The sequence below is a fragment of the Nycticebus coucang genome, chromosome 16 (genome assembly GCF_027406575.1).
Source record: "Nycticebus coucang isolate mNycCou1 chromosome 16, mNycCou1.pri, whole genome shotgun sequence".
Lineage (NCBI taxonomy): Eukaryota > Metazoa > Chordata > Mammalia > Primates > Lorisidae > Nycticebus > Nycticebus coucang.
In genome coordinates this window covers 64,138,097-64,158,135 of record NC_069795.1, presented here as the reverse complement: position 1 = coordinate 64,158,135, position 20,039 = coordinate 64,138,097, and the positions used below count along the sequence as shown (strand labels likewise).

Genomic DNA, 20,039 nt, shown 5'->3' with positions numbered 1-20,039 from the left:
TAGGTACCATGGCACTCTAGCCTGGGCAACAGATGAGACTCTGTCTCAAAAAATATATATATATGTGTATATATATATACATACATATATAATATGTAGGCTAGTGCTTGTTTTCATAGTTTGGTCAGGCTAGTCATTATTTTATTCAATAAATGTTAATTAATCTCCCAGTATATGGCAGTCACTATTGACAGAAATGGGGATACAGTGAAAAAGACAAAGTTCCTGGCCTTATGGACTTCCATTCCAGGAAGAGAGACATATGATAAATAAAAACTACTTTTTATAATATGTATATCATGTAATGACCAAGTTAATTTTCTCAAAGGTGTCCTTCCTAACCTTAGCTCTATAATCTGAACATTCTTTTACATTCCTAATCATCCTTTGTTTTTCCATCATGTGTTCTAATCTCACTCGTCCTAAGAGATTCTAATTTTTAGTGCCTCTGTTAAGGTTTATGACTGCAGACTAAATGCGATATTGCTCATGTACCTTGACTGTAACAAGACTGCTATATTCTGAAACCCATTTGTCCAAGAGTATATCCTAAATTCAGGTTTGTTTTGGTTTGCTGGTATAGTTTGTTGTTTGCTTCTTTTGTTTCCTTTTGCAAAAACATTGTGTATGCCTATTAATGATTCAATTAAAATCCTCTGATTTAAAAATTTTAATGGGGCTTTTGCTGTAGATAGACTAGATTATAAGATCAGCATGTATTTATGTATTAGATTTTCATTAGTAAAACTGCTGTTGAAACATTGAATGATTGAATCTCTGTGGAGATTGTTAGGAAATATGACATCAAGGTCATCATTGAGATTCCATGGCAAATTTAGAGACATCACTTTCCAAAGACATTATAATAATATCAAAATACGAATAATCAATATTCATACATATATGATATATATCATATTCATATATTTAGAGTGTATATTTTTAGTACATTTTACTGAGTACTTGTACCACACACATGCATCCAAATGTGTTAACCTTTCTTTTTATTTTATTTCTTTTTATTTTTTTCAGTCTTTCAACAAAAATTCTTATTTTATTTATTTTTTATTTACTTATTTTTTTTATTGTTGGGGATTCACTGAGGGTACACAGAACCAAGTTACATTGATTGGCAATAAAGGACTTTGTTACATTGATTATTTTTTGTTCGATAAGGACCCTCTTATATTTGTGCCCTGCCCCCCAAAGGTGTACCACATTTCTTGACCGCCCACCCCCAACCCTCCTTCCCTTTCTCAGCTCTCCCCATCCCCCACCCCTCACTGTGTACTAGGACCTTAATTGTCCTCATATTAGAATTGAGTACATAGGATTCTTATTTCTTCATTCTTGTGATGCTTTACCAAGAATAGTGTGTTCCACTTCTATCCAGGTTAATACAAAGGATGTAAAGTCTCCATTTTTTTTAATGGCTGAATAGTATTCCATGGTATACATATACCACAGCTTGTTAATCCATTCCTGGGTTGGTGGGTATTCAGGCGTTTCCACATTTTTAGCTTTTCTTCTTAAAACTATAAATATATTAGTTGGCATACACAAACTCAAATACCTACTTCTCATGACTAGTCATAAAGATAATATAGAATTGTACTTCTGTACAAATTGTTTTCTTGGCAGATTTTAAATTTTAATTATTGTTTTTCACAGACATATCGAAAAGTGTGTTAAGAATTGCCCTTTGAGACTCTGAAGACTGAAGGTAATGTCCAACGATATTTTCTTAAATGGTTTTTATCTTCTTGATTTGTTTTGTAATAGTCAAGGCCTTGGATTTACTATCTCAGGTCTTTCCTGTTTGTCCTTTAACACATTAAGTATCTTTTCCTATGTATACCTAAAAATAATCTGAAAGTCAAAAAAGAATATTTCGGAATATTTTAGGTAAATTTGGATGTTGCTATAACCTTTCTTCCTTCCATGTGGAAATGTATTCTATCCTCCATTCCTTTCTTTATTAATTGGGAACTCTTCTGATTTAAAAACCTGTCCTTTCCTTAAATAAGCATATTGGCTCAAAGCCAAAGAGTCAGCACCTATTACTCCTCAGGAAGAGCTTTACAACTAAGACTTAAAAATGCATTTGTTGGGGACAACAAAACTGTTCAGATGAAATTTAATGGCTACTGATAGTCAGAGGTCCAGAATGTCAGACAAGTTTACAATAGACTGGCGTTGCTGCATTGTATATAAAGAGCTCACAGGGATTGAAGGAGGTTTCCCAGACAAGAGGGGGCTGTAATTACTTTGCTTCTTACATGCATGGTTAGATCTTCCAGCGAGAATAACATGGTAGGATAATTTATTATAGAAGAGTAAATCACAGATTACATTGGAGGGGGATGGGATGGTACGATCCAGCCATCAGTTTTGTGAATACATACAGTTAAGCATGTGTGATAGCTTGTTTTTAATTTCTTTACACCAGTGCACACCTCAAACATTCTGTTTAGCAGTGGGATATGCAAATTGTGCCAAATGCAGCAGCAGTACTTTCACCTGAATGTCAAAACTGTCAGAGAGCTTTAAATCAAATCTTTATAACATTAAAAAAAAAAAAAAAAAAAAAAAAACCAGCCAGCCCCAAGATCGAAGCACCAAACTCACTGAAGAAACTTGATTCACATACTTGCAAAAACCTCTGCGTGTCAACAGGGTAATGTCAAAGTTCTAATTCACCTGCTTTCTAATTTTAACCTTTTAAGGATTTTATTTTATTTGGCTTAATTATGATATTTTCTACAAATTAATGATAAATGTCTTGATTAATAAAACCAAATGTCAGAGAAAATGACAACTTGATGAAAAATTAATACTCGGCAATATTTTAAGGCACAGAAGTACTAAAGATGTACTCTTTACCTCATATTTCATCAGCTTTTTCTGAAGGCAAGTAACCAGAATTCCCTTTGAACCAATGTTTTCACAGCCACCTGTGTAGATAGATACATTTTAGAAAATAATTTTCAGCAATTTTCTGTTGTTTTATTATTAGCTATTATAGTTAGAAATATATTCCTAATTTTTATCTCTCCTTTGCCCCATAATATTACTTATTTTGATCTCATAAAGTCAAGGCAAAGTATATTGGGCATGGTTATAAATGAAGTTTATCATACCAAGAATTCGGTTAGTAACGTGTATATATGCACAAATGTGTGTGTGTGTGTGTGTTCCAAGAAATCTCATGGTATAAATTTAGTAATTGGTGATTGAATAATTGCTATATTATTAATTCATTTCCTTATAAACATTTCATCTTTTATATTTTAGTAAAAATAATATATACACAGAGAGACTATAGCCTTTCAAGGAGAGATAGATTTTCTTACGGGAATTTGCCTGTTAAAAGGTATATATTTTTCCTGAGGTTTTGTAAAGACTTGAAACAAAGAATTGTAAATTGCTTTTCTCCTTATAAACTACTAATTCTTTTGGCTAGCTCAAAAACCTGAGGAATGAGAAATATGAATATTTTTCTCCTTTTTTTTTTTTTTGTAGAGACAGAGTCTCACTGTACCGCCCTCAGTAGAGTGCTGTGGCGTCACACGGCTCACAGCAACCTCTAACTCTCGGGCTTACGCGATTCTCCTGCCTCAGCCTCCCGAGCAGCTGGGACTAGAGGCGCCCGCCACAACGCCCGGCTATTTTTTTGTTGCAGTTTGGCCGGGGCTGGGCTTGAACCCACCACCCTCGGCATATGGGGCCGGCGCGTTGAAAGATAAAAATATGAGAAATAAAACTATTTTTCTCCTTTTGCTGGAGATTAGGATTTTTCAAAATGAATAGTTAAACATTTGACTACATGTTATACAGAAATGATGCTATGAAGGATTATAGTCCATGTTGGTTTTTTATTTTCATGTTTCACAGATAAAGCTGCCAACCAATTGAAGGAAGGCACGAAGACCTCTTTTGTGTTTGTTTTGTTTGGTTGTTCAGAATAAAAAAGACCCACATAATATACTGTCAGTGAAATGGACTCACTTTTGACCATCTGTTCATGTAACGACTCGATGGTCATACCTATCAACAGAAATTTTTGCCAACTAATGTTAGAATCACTTTTTTCTGTAACATACTGAGCATATCTCGATAGGTATTTCAGGAATATTATTCTGCATAGTGATACAAATAGAGATAAACGTTGGTTACCTCTGTAAACACAATATATGCCAGTCCCAATGGAAAACATTCTTCAGTGTAGATATCCAGTGATATTTAAAATCGGAGATGGATTGTGTTGATTCTTCCCTTAGCTGGCTCTAGCTTTTATTGCTTATGTGTCTTGCCTGGTTCCAGGCATCCAGTCTGTACTGCCAAAGCTCCTTGATGAGGAGAAGCCACCAATAACTCTGCCCTGTGTGCTTACATATCTGCCATGAATAATAACTTTGTCAGCTAGTTAATCATGGTATTGTAACTGTCTCTGTTCCATCTTAGCTGATCACTGCCCATAGTTTAATTTCCATTGTAACACAAAGGTTCAATTACATTTCTGTACCTGCATTTATTTGTGTGAAAAAGCATCAGTTCTTCTTATATACCAGTTAAATAAGACATGCCCCACTTTTTTGACAATTATTCTATTCATCCTTTCATCAATTTACTTTTGCATAAGAACTAATTAACTGTTTTTCATTAGTTACAAGATTTGATTAAAGAATTGTTAATGCTTACTTCACAATCTACAATTTTATAAGTTTTTAGTTGCGATTATAATTATTTGGGATAAGTACAATAAGAAAATACCATCATTTCTTAAAAAATCTATGAACAAAGGAGAAAGATTAAAATCCAAATTAATATCTAACTGGGTTTTGCTTGGTGTTGCACATTGTTTGAGCCTAGAAATGAGGATAACTGTTTCAACCTTACACATCTTTAGTTTTAGAGAGTTGAGTTATGACTATTTAAACTTGATGTTTGAATTAACACACATAACAATCTGCTGGTGTTCTTTGAACAATCTAAACCTTATGGAAAATTAAGCAGTATTAACTATCTCTTATCCAAAAGAAGAAAAATTCTAAAAATAAATATGTTTTGTAGTGGGTTTAAAAATAAATAACTTCTTGGTTTTTAATTGACCATATCTTCTCTCTAAATGACTTTGTAGCATCTTTAGAAATTGTATCATCTCTTTTAAGCCTGTATTTTATTCTGTAAGCTCAAGTAATTGATTGAGACCTTACTGGTTTGAAAAGATTAATGCAGCTTCCAAAGTTGCCTAATACATAACTTAAGTACCAGTAGAATGATCAGTTGTTGAAAATAGAAATCATTTATCTTATTTATTTCCTTTGGAAACCTGTGTTAATTAATTGAATGAAATATGCTCATAAGACACACTGATAAATCAATCAATCAAAAGATCAAGAAAAAGCATTAACATTGTACAAAATACCTAGGTGATTTGTTTTTCTTGCCTAAATGATGCATTCATTTTTTTCTTCCTGTCCGTCATTCTCCCAAATATCCAGGTCTCTTATTGTACATTTTAGTGATGACAAAATGTTTTTTATTCCTTTAATGAACTGGGAAGTAAATTAACATGCTTTCTTTTTAGGAACTGGAATACTTACGGTAGTACTGCTCAATATATCTTTGTAATACTTCCCTAACTCCTACTCCCAACTAATTAGTGAATTTCAGAATTAGGGAAAATCTTAGTTGTGTGGTGGCACTGTAGTTACCAGTGACCAAGGAAGTGTTACTAATACATTTGTCAGTATTAAAAAGGAGCTATCAAGAGCTCAGTATGTGTGGGCTTGTCCAATGGAATGATAGAAATATTTACCAGGCTAAGTGGAATCAGAGTTAAGCTTTCATTTATAAGAAAGAAAAAAACAAACAAAACATCTTTCAAGTTTGTTTTCTTATGATATTGTGATCTTCATGTGCAGATCTTATTTGCACGAGTAGCCTTTGAGAGCATATATTTATTTCCCTGCGAATCAAGAACCAGGAATGTTTACAAGCATCAGAAAAGTTTCTTGGTGTGTGACATAGGTATATCATATGAACCATATAATGAATTTTTGCTGGTTTAGAGAAGAATTCTGCTTTCTCTCTTATATAAATCTATATTTTCACTGTTATATTATCACACTTTATTATAATTGAGTAGTATTCATCTCCTGAAATAGGCTGCATAGTTCCTGATAAAAGAAACTGGGTTATGTAGTGTTTGCCACAATGCATGGCTAGACAAGGAATTAGTAAATATTTGCTTAGTGTTTTATGATAATAAAGAGTATTATAAGAATAGTTATAAGATTAAATTAGAGAAATTAAAAAGTAATTTCATTTTTTTCCTCTGATTTGGCTGTTTTTTCTGTATATACATCTATAAATACTGTCTCCTGCTCAACTTTCTTTTTCACTTTTCATATATTTTCACTTATTTTACCATGTGACAATGTACTTTTGGAAGCAATTTGAAATCTTTTTTTGGTTTCTAGGATTAATATAATGAATCCATGAATTGTTGGATAGGTAAATTGATTAAATGGAATGTACATTCTAAGAAATTTCCCTCTATAATTACACAAATAATTCTAGAGGAGACTGGCTAACTTTAGGTTTCTCTCTCTTCTTCCCTCAGCCCTTCTTTCCATTATCAAACAAATATTTATGAAATATCAGCTCTTTGTGTCAAGAATTTTGTAGGTGTTAAATATATCTGTTGAATAAAATAAACCTAGTCCTTACACTTGTGGAGTTTATAGTCTAATAGGGATGTAGAATAAATTCATATATCTATATGTTCATATGTATACACACATACATATATACATGATTGAACAATTCATGAATTCATCCTACTAAAAGTACTATATATTCTCTGTGCTGCATATCACTATGGTTATCTTGGAAGTACTTGTGGAAAGCTAGTCTACCCTTCAAAGCAATTTTGGAACTCTTTTGTCTGGAATGGCTATCAAAACTGTTGTACGTAGTCAGACAATTAAGTTTGAGAACTCGTCCTAGAAACAGTGTGTGTGTACACATACACAGACTTATTTTACTGACCTTGATTCTGGTTGGCATGGGATAGGTAATGTGGTCTACAGTACAGACATTATCTTCAGTGGCCTTCCTTCTTAGTAAAGTATCACAAGAATGGAGAAGCAAGATTTCAACGTACTCATGGTAATAAGAAACCAGCAAGTGTCCTCAAACTTTTTAAACGGGGCCAATTCACTGTCCCTCAGACTCTTGGAGGGCTGGACTATAGTTTAAAAAAAAAAAAAAACCATGAAAAAATTCCTATGCATACTGCACATATCTTATTTTGAAGTAAAAAAACAAAACAGGAACAAATACAATCACACCGCCTCATATGGCCCACGGGCTGCAGTTTGAGGACCCCTCTAATACACGCCCACATAAGAGAAAAACTCAAATCAATTCAAGGTGGGAGTTAGGGCAACAAGTAGGAAAAATAAAGGGGAATGGGTCTGCTCACACTTAATGGGCACAGTGTTAGGCACACCTCCTGGGGCAGGACACAATTATAAGCATTAATCTTACAAATTAAAAAAATTGTAGAGTCCTAATTATTTCAGGTTATATTTTAAGGGGGGAGTGGCTTTGGGATGAAGATAGATGAGGTAATGTTTGTATCCATGGCGACTCAGAGAGAAAACAATTTCGTAAACTTGGGTTTTTTATTTGCTGTGGATAACTTGCATAGGTATTTTCAAATTTCATATTGAATTATCATAGGAATTTTTAATATTTTTAAATTACAGAAAAATTATAGAAGTATAGAAAATTTAAATTATAGAAAATTATTTCTTTAAAAGATTATTTATTAATAGCCTAGAGTTTGTGAATTGGGTTACAGAAAGAGCAGATGATGGTGAAGAAAGAGCAGATATTGGAAATGTATTTTTTTAATCATTGCACACACGTGTGTAGAACATTTTTGTCTTCTGGTCAGGTTGTTCAGTATGTTCCTTTTTGATATGTGTGCTGTTTGGCCTTCCAGCCTGAAGGCTCATTCAAAGGCATTCCAAGACATTATGCTGGACTTCAGCCTTGTTCAATAAAAAGGCCATTTCCTCCATCAGCTGTCCACTTGGACATGCATTCTTTTTACTCACAAAAATGTTTTATATACATTCAGTGTGTATTAGATGGATTTGTCCAATTACTCACAAATAATCAGGTTTTTAAAAGTTATAATTTGAGCTATGACCTCTCAGACTGTAAATTATAAGGTTTGACCCTTTGGTTCACAGATTGACACAACAGCCATTAATTATAGTTTTTAAAGGACATTTTATTTCAGTTAGAATTTGTGTTCTAAAAACAGTTGAAGTATTTTTTCTATAACTTTTGGGAATAAATGTTGAAATATAAGTGCATATATATATATATGTAATGTGTACATTCAAATGTAAATAGCAGGCATAGATATGCATGTCATATACAAATGTATGTAAGCATATTTATAGTGGTACTTTAAGTCTGTTATATATAAGGGGAGAGATCTTTATGTAATAACATGTGAGTTAACACTTATTTCATACTTATTTTATATAACTCTGGTATCAGGATGATACTGATTTTGAAAATTTTTTTTTTCAGGGTGAGAAATAATTTATTAACATTTAAATTTAGGCTTTTTCCTTTAAAAAAAAAAAAAGGATATAAATGTAGGTGCCCACAAAAGCCCAGTGTCTAACAGTAATTTGAAAGCCATTTGAAGTAACATGGTGTAGGAGAATGGAAACTGTTGAAGTGGGTTTTCCAAATGTGGACTAAAGTAACTAAGATGGGAAAATACTTACCAGAAAGGTCAGTTTAGGTAAGCATGCAAAGACACCCAGATGTGTGAACACTTTGCTGCTGTCATCAGTATTGAAATGACATTTCCTTCAGAAATGAAGGAATTTGGTATAGTTTTTATTGGATAAAAAGAAGATATACATATAGCTTAAAATAGCTCGGAGTACATAGCTTTCTGTTCCTGTTCAATACAAATATAATAATTTTTAGATGATTTGTTCACTCCTAAAGCATTTCTTCTCATTTCAGTCTATACTGTATTTTTTATTACTAAATTCACAAATTAAATGTAAAATACTATGGAGAGATAAATACTTAAAAACAACCGCATAGTTATCTTAAAGGTATAAATAGCCATTCCTTTGTATGTTAAATATTGCAGAAATGGTTAACTTTTTTTTTTATTTTCAAATTATTCTCTAGGCAAAAACTAGCATGATGTGTTTCAAAACAAAAAGTTAATAATTTAGGCAACAGCACTGAAAGCAAACAACTCTTAAGGAACGTGATTCTTCTCTTATAGACTGAATTGTATTGCTCCTGAAATTTTTCCTTATGAAAAATATGCTGCTATTCTGTTTGAGAGTATATCTTTATTTTTTTTTAAATGTAGCTTTATAGAAATACTTTCACTGTAGTCTCAGAATTATGTCACTACCTTGGTTAAATCTAGAGCGTCATGTGGTTTCTACTATTAACAGAGTGGTATGATTTTGGAGTACTATAGCAATAGTGATGTGTGAACTTCATTTATTCAACTTGTATGTTTTGTACTTCTTACACTGCAAATAACATATTTGCGGTTGTATCTGAGTTTAAATCTTGGCCCAACAACTTCTCTCTGAGTTGGGGCAAGTTACTTTATTTCCCCAAGTATAAGTTTACACACCTGTAATATAAAAATAGGAAAAATAACCTCTGTCTCTTGAGGTTAGGTGAGATTGGAGATACTGTTATTACATTCTTGAATAATATGCCTTGCACATAGAAAGTGATCAATAACATGAATATTTAAATTGAGCAATGTTCATAATTTTTAAAAAACATGAAAGCATTTCTGTTTAATGATTTTCATCTTTCTGATAAATTTACTACATTTTCTTCCATTTATGTCGTATGCTGCTTCTTTTTTTCTTGTTCATTGTTTTTATCTGCCAGATTTCCCCATGATTACCTTTGTACCGAGAGTTACCAACTCACCAGTACTATATGAGAAGGGAAAGAGATTATTCCTTAAAAGGAAATCAGTGTACTGTTACAAAGGGGTACTAGATGTTCCCAAAAGAGGCAAATATTTATCATAGGCCATGTGCGTAGTCATTTCTAAAAACATAGGAAAAGATGATCTAAGCAGTACAAAGTCTTTTTCTAATTTTATAGTTTGAATTACATTCTTTTCCTTTTAAACTCATTAGTTTTGTTTTAAGGAAATGTTTGCCTCTTTTGTTTTTCTAAAAGCCACAGTAACAAAACAATTAACAGAGTGAAGAGACAATTTATGAAATGGAAAATATGTTTTTAACATATGCATCTGATAAGGAATATCTAAAATATCAGAAATATACCACCCCCCCAAAAAAAAAATCTAAAATATACCTAGTAGAAGGAACTCAAACACCTCAATAGTAAGAAAACAATCTAGTTAAAAGAAAATGGGTAAAGGACTTGAATAGACATTTCTCAAAGGAAGGCATACAAATGGCCTGTGAGAAAAATGTTCAACATCACTAATCATCAGGGAAATGCAAATTAAAATCACAGTGGGATATTGCCACACACTTTTTAGAGTGCCTATTACCAAGTGTCAATCAAGGGATAAATGGATAAAGAAAACATATATAAACACAAAGAAATACTATTCAGCCTTAAAAAAGGAAGGAAATCCCATCATTTGTGACATAATTGATAAACCTAGAGTGAAGCGAAATCTTCCAGGCATGGAAAAATAATGCGTGACCTGAATTATACACATAATCTAAAAAGGTCAAACATAGAGATAGAGAGTAACATGACGATTACCAGAGGCGGGGTCAGGGAATTGGGGAGATGTTCGTTTGCTTAAACAAGAAGAGTAATAATTTCAGAGATCTATTACACAGCATGGTAAACATACTTAATAACAATATATTGTATACTTAAAAGTTACTAAAAGAGTAGATTTTAAGACTCCTCACCACAAAAAAAGTACATGAGGTTAATACATATGTTAAGACATCGTGTTATATATCACAGATATAAACAATTTTAGTTGTTAATTAAAATTTAAAAATCAAAAGTGTTAGATATACCAAAGTAGAATTTTCAGAAGGCAGAAAACTTTTGCAATTAATTATAAGCAAATTCTTCTTCCACCAAGTACATTTAATTATTTGCAGATTTCCCAGAATTCTCTGGGGTAGGAGTCTTAACAGCTTCTCTTCATATCAGCTTCCACTACTGTTTTTTCATCAGTCATTTAGATAGACACATTTTAGGTCCCCTCCCTCCCATGGCACAAACTAAGGCTTTAATATAAATGTATGGGCTTCTAAAGCAGAGGAGCTTTGAAATTTGAAAATATAATCGTTTTTGGAGGTCAATAGCCTTAGAAAAATTCATTTTAATTTGAAGGATTTATACAGACCTCATCCTTGCTTGGTAAAGATCTCTCATTACCTTTTCCTGTTCTTCACATTACTTAAAAGCTAATAGAGGGTGACATTAAACATTCTTCTCAACTTGGTCTACTTTTTGAGCCCTTAACTTCTAAGCTGTTTCTCTCTTGCCATCCCTCGTCTCCCTTCCCCAGACACACAGTTCTTTCCACCCACACTTCACTCCTTGCAGTCTTCCAAGCACACTTGGTGCTGCCATGCTGGGTGCCTTTACTCTTACCATCCTCTCAGCCTGCATAGTCTTCATGTGGCCCAGGAAAAAATGCTATTTCACTAGTGGATGCCTTTTAATTCTCTACACGAAATCAACTGGCCTTTTCTCAGTATCTCCTTAAGATTTACTTACATGTGTATTGTCTCATAATTTTGACTCATGCTTGTCTCATTTCTAAATAATAAGCTTCTTGAGGCAAGTCTGTCTTTGTCACTTTGTGCTTAGCTTAGACTAGATACTCAATACTTGTTTACTGAATTGATTAGCCTCAAAATGGATTAGAGAAACTATTATAAATTTTTCACAGGAACTTACCCACAACAAAAATATAGCAAAAAGTGATTCTAAATTTCCCTTGACTCACTACCTGACTTCCTTTAGGTTTGGGTATTTGTTTTAATGCTTACTTTTATAATTGCAATAAGGAAACAAAAGTTTTTTTCTATAATCTACAATAAATATGAATATAATTTTAAGACAAAAGACACTTTCTAGGCAGAAAAAAAATATGCCTACCCCAGTGACTTGTTAAAGTAGTTTTATATCTTAGCACTTGAAATGGGAACATCGAAGATTAAATATAGAAAGTCTTACAATTGTTTAATAGTTTATAAGTTTATAATATCCACCATTGATGATTGTACAGGTTTTTATATATATAAAACCTTACCAAGAATCTGCAATTTAAGCAATAATTAGCCTCTTAATTATTGTGTGTGTCTGGAAAGCATTATAAAGTAATAATTCCCTTCACAAAGAAAGATGTGGTTGTGTTAAAGTCACCCTCATTTGTTTAATGGTGTCTCAACTGAAACAGGTGCCTTACTTGCTTTGTTCTCTTGAAGCAGCTTCATAGATTTATACACTGAGCAAATCAGAATGAGGCCAAGGGAAAACTCGTCTAGGATCCACATACCTAAATGCCGTTAGTAAACAGAGACACTAACTCTCATTAAGCATAATTAAACCTAATATTGACTGTAAACTGTTACTTACCTTAAACTTCTCTGTAGAGAGTGTGCAAAGGGATTAACCTAGCAGATTGGGACATTAATTACTACCTCTTTCACATTAGAGTTACCCTCAAGAAGGGCTATAGTCATAAATAAAACATAGGAGGGATTGAGAGACTGAAAATATGTAAATTAATCTTATAAAAAGGAAAGAAAAATCTACATTTTAAACAAAAGTGAGCTGTGAGTGATGCCAGCCCCAGCAAAATGGAACTCTAGCTAATTACTACAAAAAAAAAATAGGCTGAAATAATCACAAAAATGTATCCTTGCCTTCTGACTGACAGAACCTTCTTCACAGGAGACCCCAGCTCAGCTGAGTATACGCTTTCTCATGCATAGCTTCCTACACTTTCTTCAACTCATGGTGTTTGAGAGAGAGGAAGGGACTTTAGAGCAATAGAGTTTCTTTACTTTTTTTCTCAGCACCTTATTACGAAATTGATTAGAATGATTTTATAAATGTTGTTCAGTTTGTCAGCAAGAAGGCAGAGTGCTGTTTTTTGTTCACTCAAAGTGGTGTGGTGACTGGTCTCCTGCTACTATTTAATAATCTCCTTCTTGGGTGCAATCTAAAGAGTATGTTGTGAAGGATATAAAAGTGTCAGCTAAATTTAAGATCGACTGTTAAGTTTTTATATTGTACTGCTGCCCCAAGGGGGTATGCCAGGATATGGGAGATAAGAATTTAATGAGAAAAGCAAAATAATGACAATACAAACTTATCTATAAGCCTTAGAATTTTCTCCAGAATTTATCAGGCTGTATATGGTGAATGTAGGCTGTTAATCTATAACTTGTTTTTTATTTCCTTAGCAATAAGATACCATATACTCACATCTGGCCTTTCTTATTACTTCACCAGGATGGGGTTCTAATTTTTGGAACTGAATCCCACATACAATCTTGCTTAAGGTTGTAGAATTAAACCATAGGTTAGGTATAGCGTGCTCAGCTCTTACCCAGGTCTTAGTGCTAGCATGCTAAATTTTATCTTTGATGTGCTCATGAGCACCAGAGTGATAGAGTAGTTGTGCGTGTGGAAAAAGCAGCCTGGAAAGTAAGAAAGCATGTATTTTTTTTATAAGTGGATGTTGAGTTTAATTTTAGAATTAAACCCTTATTTTTCCCCCTTGAATTTAAAGTTAGCTTTACGGCCTTTCAAGATCAACTGATGCAACAGAAATAATTAATGGACAAAAATCTATCCTTGATTTCCCCCATTGAACAAAAATTCACAAACTAGTTGGATGACAGAAGATGAACAATAACAGTAAGAGTAAGAGTACTTCTATCCTCTGTTCTTTTAACAATCATGACATTATGAAATAACCATAACAATGGCAGTCTTATTAATCAGACATATTTATACAGAATTAGTTTTGGCTTCTGCTCTATATTACCTTTAGTTTTACGTGAACTTTTATTATCTGTGCATATCAAAAGAGACATGGTGAATGAACAAAGAAGCCCTGTTATGAGACAAGTATTATTTGACATTTTGGGAAGCTCTTATTATAGGGTTTCCTCTTTAGCAAGAACAAGGGGAAGGTTGTCATTAGTTGCACTATTACAGATACTCTGGATTCTTAAAAACAGAAATGGAGCCCACTTTTTTCCTTGAAGAAGATTCATCAATTAGAGCAATTAAAGTGATCTAAGACTTCTAACCTATACTTGTCCCCATCTCCTTGTTTCATCATGTGAAGCAATGACCTCATAAGGCATCTCTTAAGAAAATTGCTTGTACCTTCCTTTATAGAGCTAGCTAGCTATATGGTTCCCTTATTTTTTTAAAGAGATGAATAATCATTTCTAGACTTCTGGAAAATCTCTGATTAAATAAAAATGCAGAAGTTTTGCAAGGTTTACAACCCTACTGCAAGCCAGATGCCTTTTATTTTTGGTACTAAAAAAGGAAAAGGATAGTTCTAAGTAAGGTCTTTTGAAGCCATCGTTCCAGGATTATGACAGGTCTCACTGGAAATTATGGTAAAAACAAAGTGTGACTATGGCTAATATTGAATCTCCTCTTAAAATAACTGGCCAGGTACTATTAGGGATTGACCAGTTGTCATGCATTTGTTTTAGATAAAATTTTAAGTCTACAGAATAAAAGCAAGACTGTTGAAAAGAAAGTAGGTGAGTACATCAGTTGTCTGAGTAGGGAGAACAGCAATTCTTAGAGCGGAGATGGTGGAGCTCACAATTGCCACTTGTGGTTAAATTCAAATTAACCTCTCCCAGGTCGACAATTATTAGGCTTGATTTTTGTCTAACTACAGTTGGTACTAGAAAATAGTTTGACCAACTGGTAATGTAACTCAGTTGAACCTTTTGCAGTGCCAATAGAGTTATTGAATTTTTTCCTGTACCTCCATTATATTTTTCTAGATGTTATGTTATCAGACACTGAGTTGGGGGTTCAATTAAAAACTAAACAAACCCCCAAACATCATATGCACCCTTGGTAAAAAGAGACCGCCAAGTTTAGGTTTAAACACATGTAAACTCAAACTACAGCTGTTTTCTGAGTGAGCCAAGAAAACCCATTAAACTCCTCCTAACCACCTATCTATCCCACACAGCAATGGGATAAGAAAAACTGTTTTGTATTTTGAGATACTTAAATTGAGTTCTTTTAAAATTATTTATTTGCTGATGGTTTTAAATTTCTAGTTATTTCTACTGTATATTTCTAATGGGGTGTTAGAAAGATAGGTGAAGTGATTTTACCTGTGACTATTCTCCTTCCTCTGAGTAGGTGAGCACCTAAAACCTATTTAAAACCGAGAGACCATCCTGGTCTGGACTCAGATGGTTCCTTGGATTTGCTAAGTTTTCTCATTTTAAAAGCATTAACCAAACACTTCATTTAAGACAGAGTCAGTTCCTATGTCTTATTTAATACTTATAAGGTACTTATTGTCCACATAGGATTAGGATGGGGCTCAAATCAATATTTTTTCCACAAGCCTTGACTCCCCTACCAGATTATGGACTGTTAGAGCAGGGAATTTGTAACTGTGTACCCTCTTTAGAGCTCTGAATATTACAGGCATTGAGTATTTTATTTTATTTTATTTTTTGCAAATAACATGTATTTATTTCATATTAAAAAGGCAAGTAAAGGTTTTTGTTACATGGAGCAGCAGTCTCCAACCTTCTTGGTACCAGGAACCAGTTTCATGAAAGGCAGTCTTTCCATGGACCCAGGGCCAGGGTGGGGGGAGGGGATGGGGAAGATGATTTTGATAAGAGTCTGCAAGCAATTGATTTATTATGATCCCTGTATAGTCAAACCTGTCTGCTAATGATAATCTGTATTTGCAGCCACTCCCCAGTGCTAGCATCACTTCCTTAGCTTCACCTCAGATAACCAGGCATTTAGTTCTCATAAGGAGCACATAACTTAGATCTCTCATATTCACAGTTTATAGGAGGGTTCACACTCATCAGAATCTAGTGCCTCCGCTGATCTGACAGGAGGTGGAGTTCAGGTGGTGATGTGACTGATAGGGAGTGGCTATAAATACAGATGAAGCTTTGCCCACTCTTCTGCCGCTCACTTTCTGCTGTGCTGCCCAGTTTCTAAGAGGCCATGGACTAGTACCTGTCACGGCCTGGAGTTTGGGGAACACAGTTTTACAGTGGCTAACTCAGGGCTTTTTATGTGCCCCATCACTGGGTACAGTGAATCAGTGATCATTGTACCCAATGGATAAGTTTATACTTTCCCTTCTTAATTTCCAATGACCTTTACATCTCTTTGTGTCCTTTAACTAGCTCCCAACTACTAGAGAATACTGATGGTATATTTTTTCCATTCCTGAGATACTTTGCTTAGGATAATGCTCTCCAGTACCATCTAAGTTGCCACAAAAGACATTATTTCATTCCTTTTTAATGGAAGAGTAGTACTCTATGGTGTACATATATCACATTTTCTTTATCCACTCATAAATTGATGGGCACTTAGGTTTATTCCACATCTTTGAAATTGCGAATTGCATTGCAATAAACATTAAATGCAGGTGTCTTTTTGGATAAAACGACTTCTTTTACTATGGGTAGTTTTTCAGCAGTGGGATTAATTGCTGGATTGAATTGTAAGTCTCCATTTATTTCTAGAGGAATCTCCACACTGTTTTCCATACAGAGTTTATTAATTTGCAGTCTCACCAACAGGGTGTATTTCTTTCTCTCTGCAGCCATGCCAGCATCTACTGTTTTTTGACTTTTTAGTAATAACCATTTTGAGAGGGGTAAGGTGATATCTCATTATGGTTTTAATTGCACTTCTGTGCATATACTTTTGTCCATTTGTCTATCTTCTTTTGAAGAACTTATGTGCATGTCTTTTGCCAATTTTTAATGGGGTTGTTTTATTTTGATTTTGTTTTTCTACTGATTTGTTTGAATGCTTAATGTACATGAATCCTTAGCAGTTCCATGTATTAAAAACAGTCAAGGTGAGAGTCAAATCAAAGCCTCAATACCGTTCACAATAGGTACAGAGAAAATAAAATATCTAGGAATATTCTTATCCAAGGAGGTAAAAGATCTGTACAGGGGAACTACAAAACACTGATAAAAGAAATGACAGATGACACGGACAAATGGAAAAACATCTCATGCTCATAGATTGGTAGAATTAGCATTGTTGAAATGTCCATATTGCCCAAACTGATTTATAGATATGACATTGTCCCCATCAAAATATCAACAACATATTTCACAGATCTAGAAAACATAATTCTGTAGTTCATGTGGAAGCAAAAATGAGCCAAAATAGCCAAAGCCATTTTAATCAAAAAGAACAAATCTGGAGCCATCATGTTGTTAGCCTTCAAATTATGCTACAGTCTATAGTAACCAAAACAACATGGTATTGACACAAATATAGAGACATAGACAATGGAACAGAATAGAGAACCCAGAAATAAAACCATCTACCTACCTGTAACTAGTTAATATTTGACAAAGCATGCAAAAACTACACTGGGGAAAGGAAGCTCTATTTAACAAATGGTACAGGGAAAACTGGATAGTCACATGTAGAAGAATGAAATTCCTATCCCTCATCATATACAAAGATTAATGCTTATAATTGTGTCCTGCACCTAAGAGGTGCGCCTAACATTGTGCCCATTAAGTGTGAGCACACCCATTCCCCTTTCTTCCTCCTACTTGTTCCCCTACCCCACACCTTGGATTGATTTGAGTTTTTCTCTTATGTGGGCATATATTTTGATTGTATACTGGCTTCATATTACCATCAGTACATTGGAATCTTCCGTCTCCATTCTTGTGATACTTTACTAAGAAGAATGTGTTTCAACTCCATCCAGGTTAATACAAAAGATGTAAAGTTTCCACATTTCTGAATGGATGAATAATATTCCATAGTATACATATACCACAGCTTGTTAATCCATTTCTGTGTTGGTGGGCATTTAGGTTGTTTCCACATGTTGGTGATTATATATTGAGCTGCAATAAACAATCTAGTACAAATGTCTTTATGATAAAATGATTTTTTTTTCTTCTGGGTATAAGGCTACTAGTGTGATTGTGGGATCAAATGACAGATCTAATTTGAGTTCCTCAAAGATTCTCCCTATGTCCTTCCAAAGATGTTGTGTTAGATTGCAGTCCCACCAAGGGTATAAAAGTGTTCTCTTTTCTCCACATCCACTCCAGCATCTGCAGCTTTGAGACTTTGTGATGTGGGCCATTCTCACTAGGATTAAGTGATATTTCAGGGTGATTTTGATTTGCATTTCTCTGATGATTAAGGATGATGAGCATTTTTTTCAAATATTTGTGAGCCATTCATCTATCTTCCTCAGAGAAGATTCTGTTCATATCTCTTGCCTAGTAGTAGATGGGATTGTTTGCTCTTTTTTGTTGATTAATTTGAGTTCTCTGTAGATCCTAGTTATCAAGATTTTGTCATATTTCTAACATGCAATATCTTTTCTCATCCTGAAGGTTGTCTGTTTTCTTTGTTGTGCCCTTAGCTGTGCAGAAGATTTTCAGCTTAATTAAGTCCCATTTGTTTATTTTTGTTGTTATTGCAATCTGAAGTCTTAGTCATAAGATCTTTTCCCTGTCAAACATCATCAAGAGTGTTTCCCACATTTTTTCTAAGGTTTTAATCATTTCTTGTCTTAGATTTAATTCTTTTATCCATCATGAGTCAATTTTTGTAAGTGGAGAAAGGTGTGGAGAGTGGTTCTCCTGGAACCGTTTGTTGAATCTTTTCCCTACTTTATGATTTTGTGTGGTTTATCAAAAATCAGATGGCAACTAAAGACTGGTTTCCTCTCTTGGTTTTCTACTCTGTTCCATATGTCTGTGTCTCTATTTTTGTGCCAATACCATGCTGTTTTGATCACTGTGGACTTGCAATATAACCTGTAGTCTGTTAGAGTGATGTCTCTGGCTTTGTTTTTATTACTAAGAATAGCCTTGGCTATATGGGATTTTTCTGCTTTCATACAAAATAAAATAGTATATTTTTCCAGTTCTTCGAAGTATGATATTTGGTATTTTAATGGGGATTGCATTGAATCTGTAGATTGTTTTGGATAGAATAGACATTTTAACAATGTTGATTCTTCCCAACCATGAGCATGGCATGTTCTTCCATTTGTTAATGTCTTCTGCTATTTCTTTCCTTAGGGTTTCATAATTGTCTTTGTAAAGATCCTTTACCTCTTTTGTTACGTATATTCCTAAGTATTTCATTTTCTTTAAGCTACTGTGAAGGGAATTGTGTCCTTGATTTGCTTCTCAACTTGGCTATTGTTGGCGTATACAGAGGCTACTGATTTGTGGACATTGATTTTATACCCTGAGATGTTACTGTATTTCTTGATCACTTCCAGGAGTCTTGTACTTGAGTCTGATGGGTTATCTAAGTGTAAGGTCATATCATCAACAAAGAGGGAAAGTTTGACCTCCTCTGCTCCTGTTTAGATGCTCTTTATATCCTTCTTTTGCCGGATTGCATTGGCTATAACTTCCAGAACTATGTTGAATAATAGTGGAAATAGTGGACAGCCTTGTTTGGTTCTAGTTCTAAGTGGAAAAGCTTTCAGTTTTACTCCCTTCAGTATGATTTTCACTGTGGGTTTATCATAGATGGCTTCAATCAGCTGAAGAACTGTGCCACCCATGCCTATTTTCTTAAATGTTCTTTTTAGTAAAGGATGCTAAATTTTGTCAAATGCTTTTTCTGTATTTATTGGGAGGATTATACAGTTTTTTTTTTGCTTCTGTGGATATGTAAATTACATTTATGGATTTGCATACATTAAACCAGCCTTTCAT

General features: G+C 33.9%; 1 protein-coding gene across 3 annotated transcripts in view; it reads left to right on the top strand.

The window, feature by feature from the left end:
• The window catches only part of ZBTB20 (zinc finger and BTB domain containing 20), an 838,943-nt gene that overhangs the window by 157,795 nt on the left and 661,109 nt on the right, over window positions 1-20,039 (top strand). For all 3 annotated transcript variants that reach the window (XM_053565344.1, XM_053565346.1, XM_053565343.1), the window contains one exon: window positions 1,672-1,723. The gene's annotated coding sequence lies outside the window, so the exon portion shown is untranslated. The remainder of the gene's footprint in view (window positions 1-1,671; window positions 1,724-20,039) is intronic.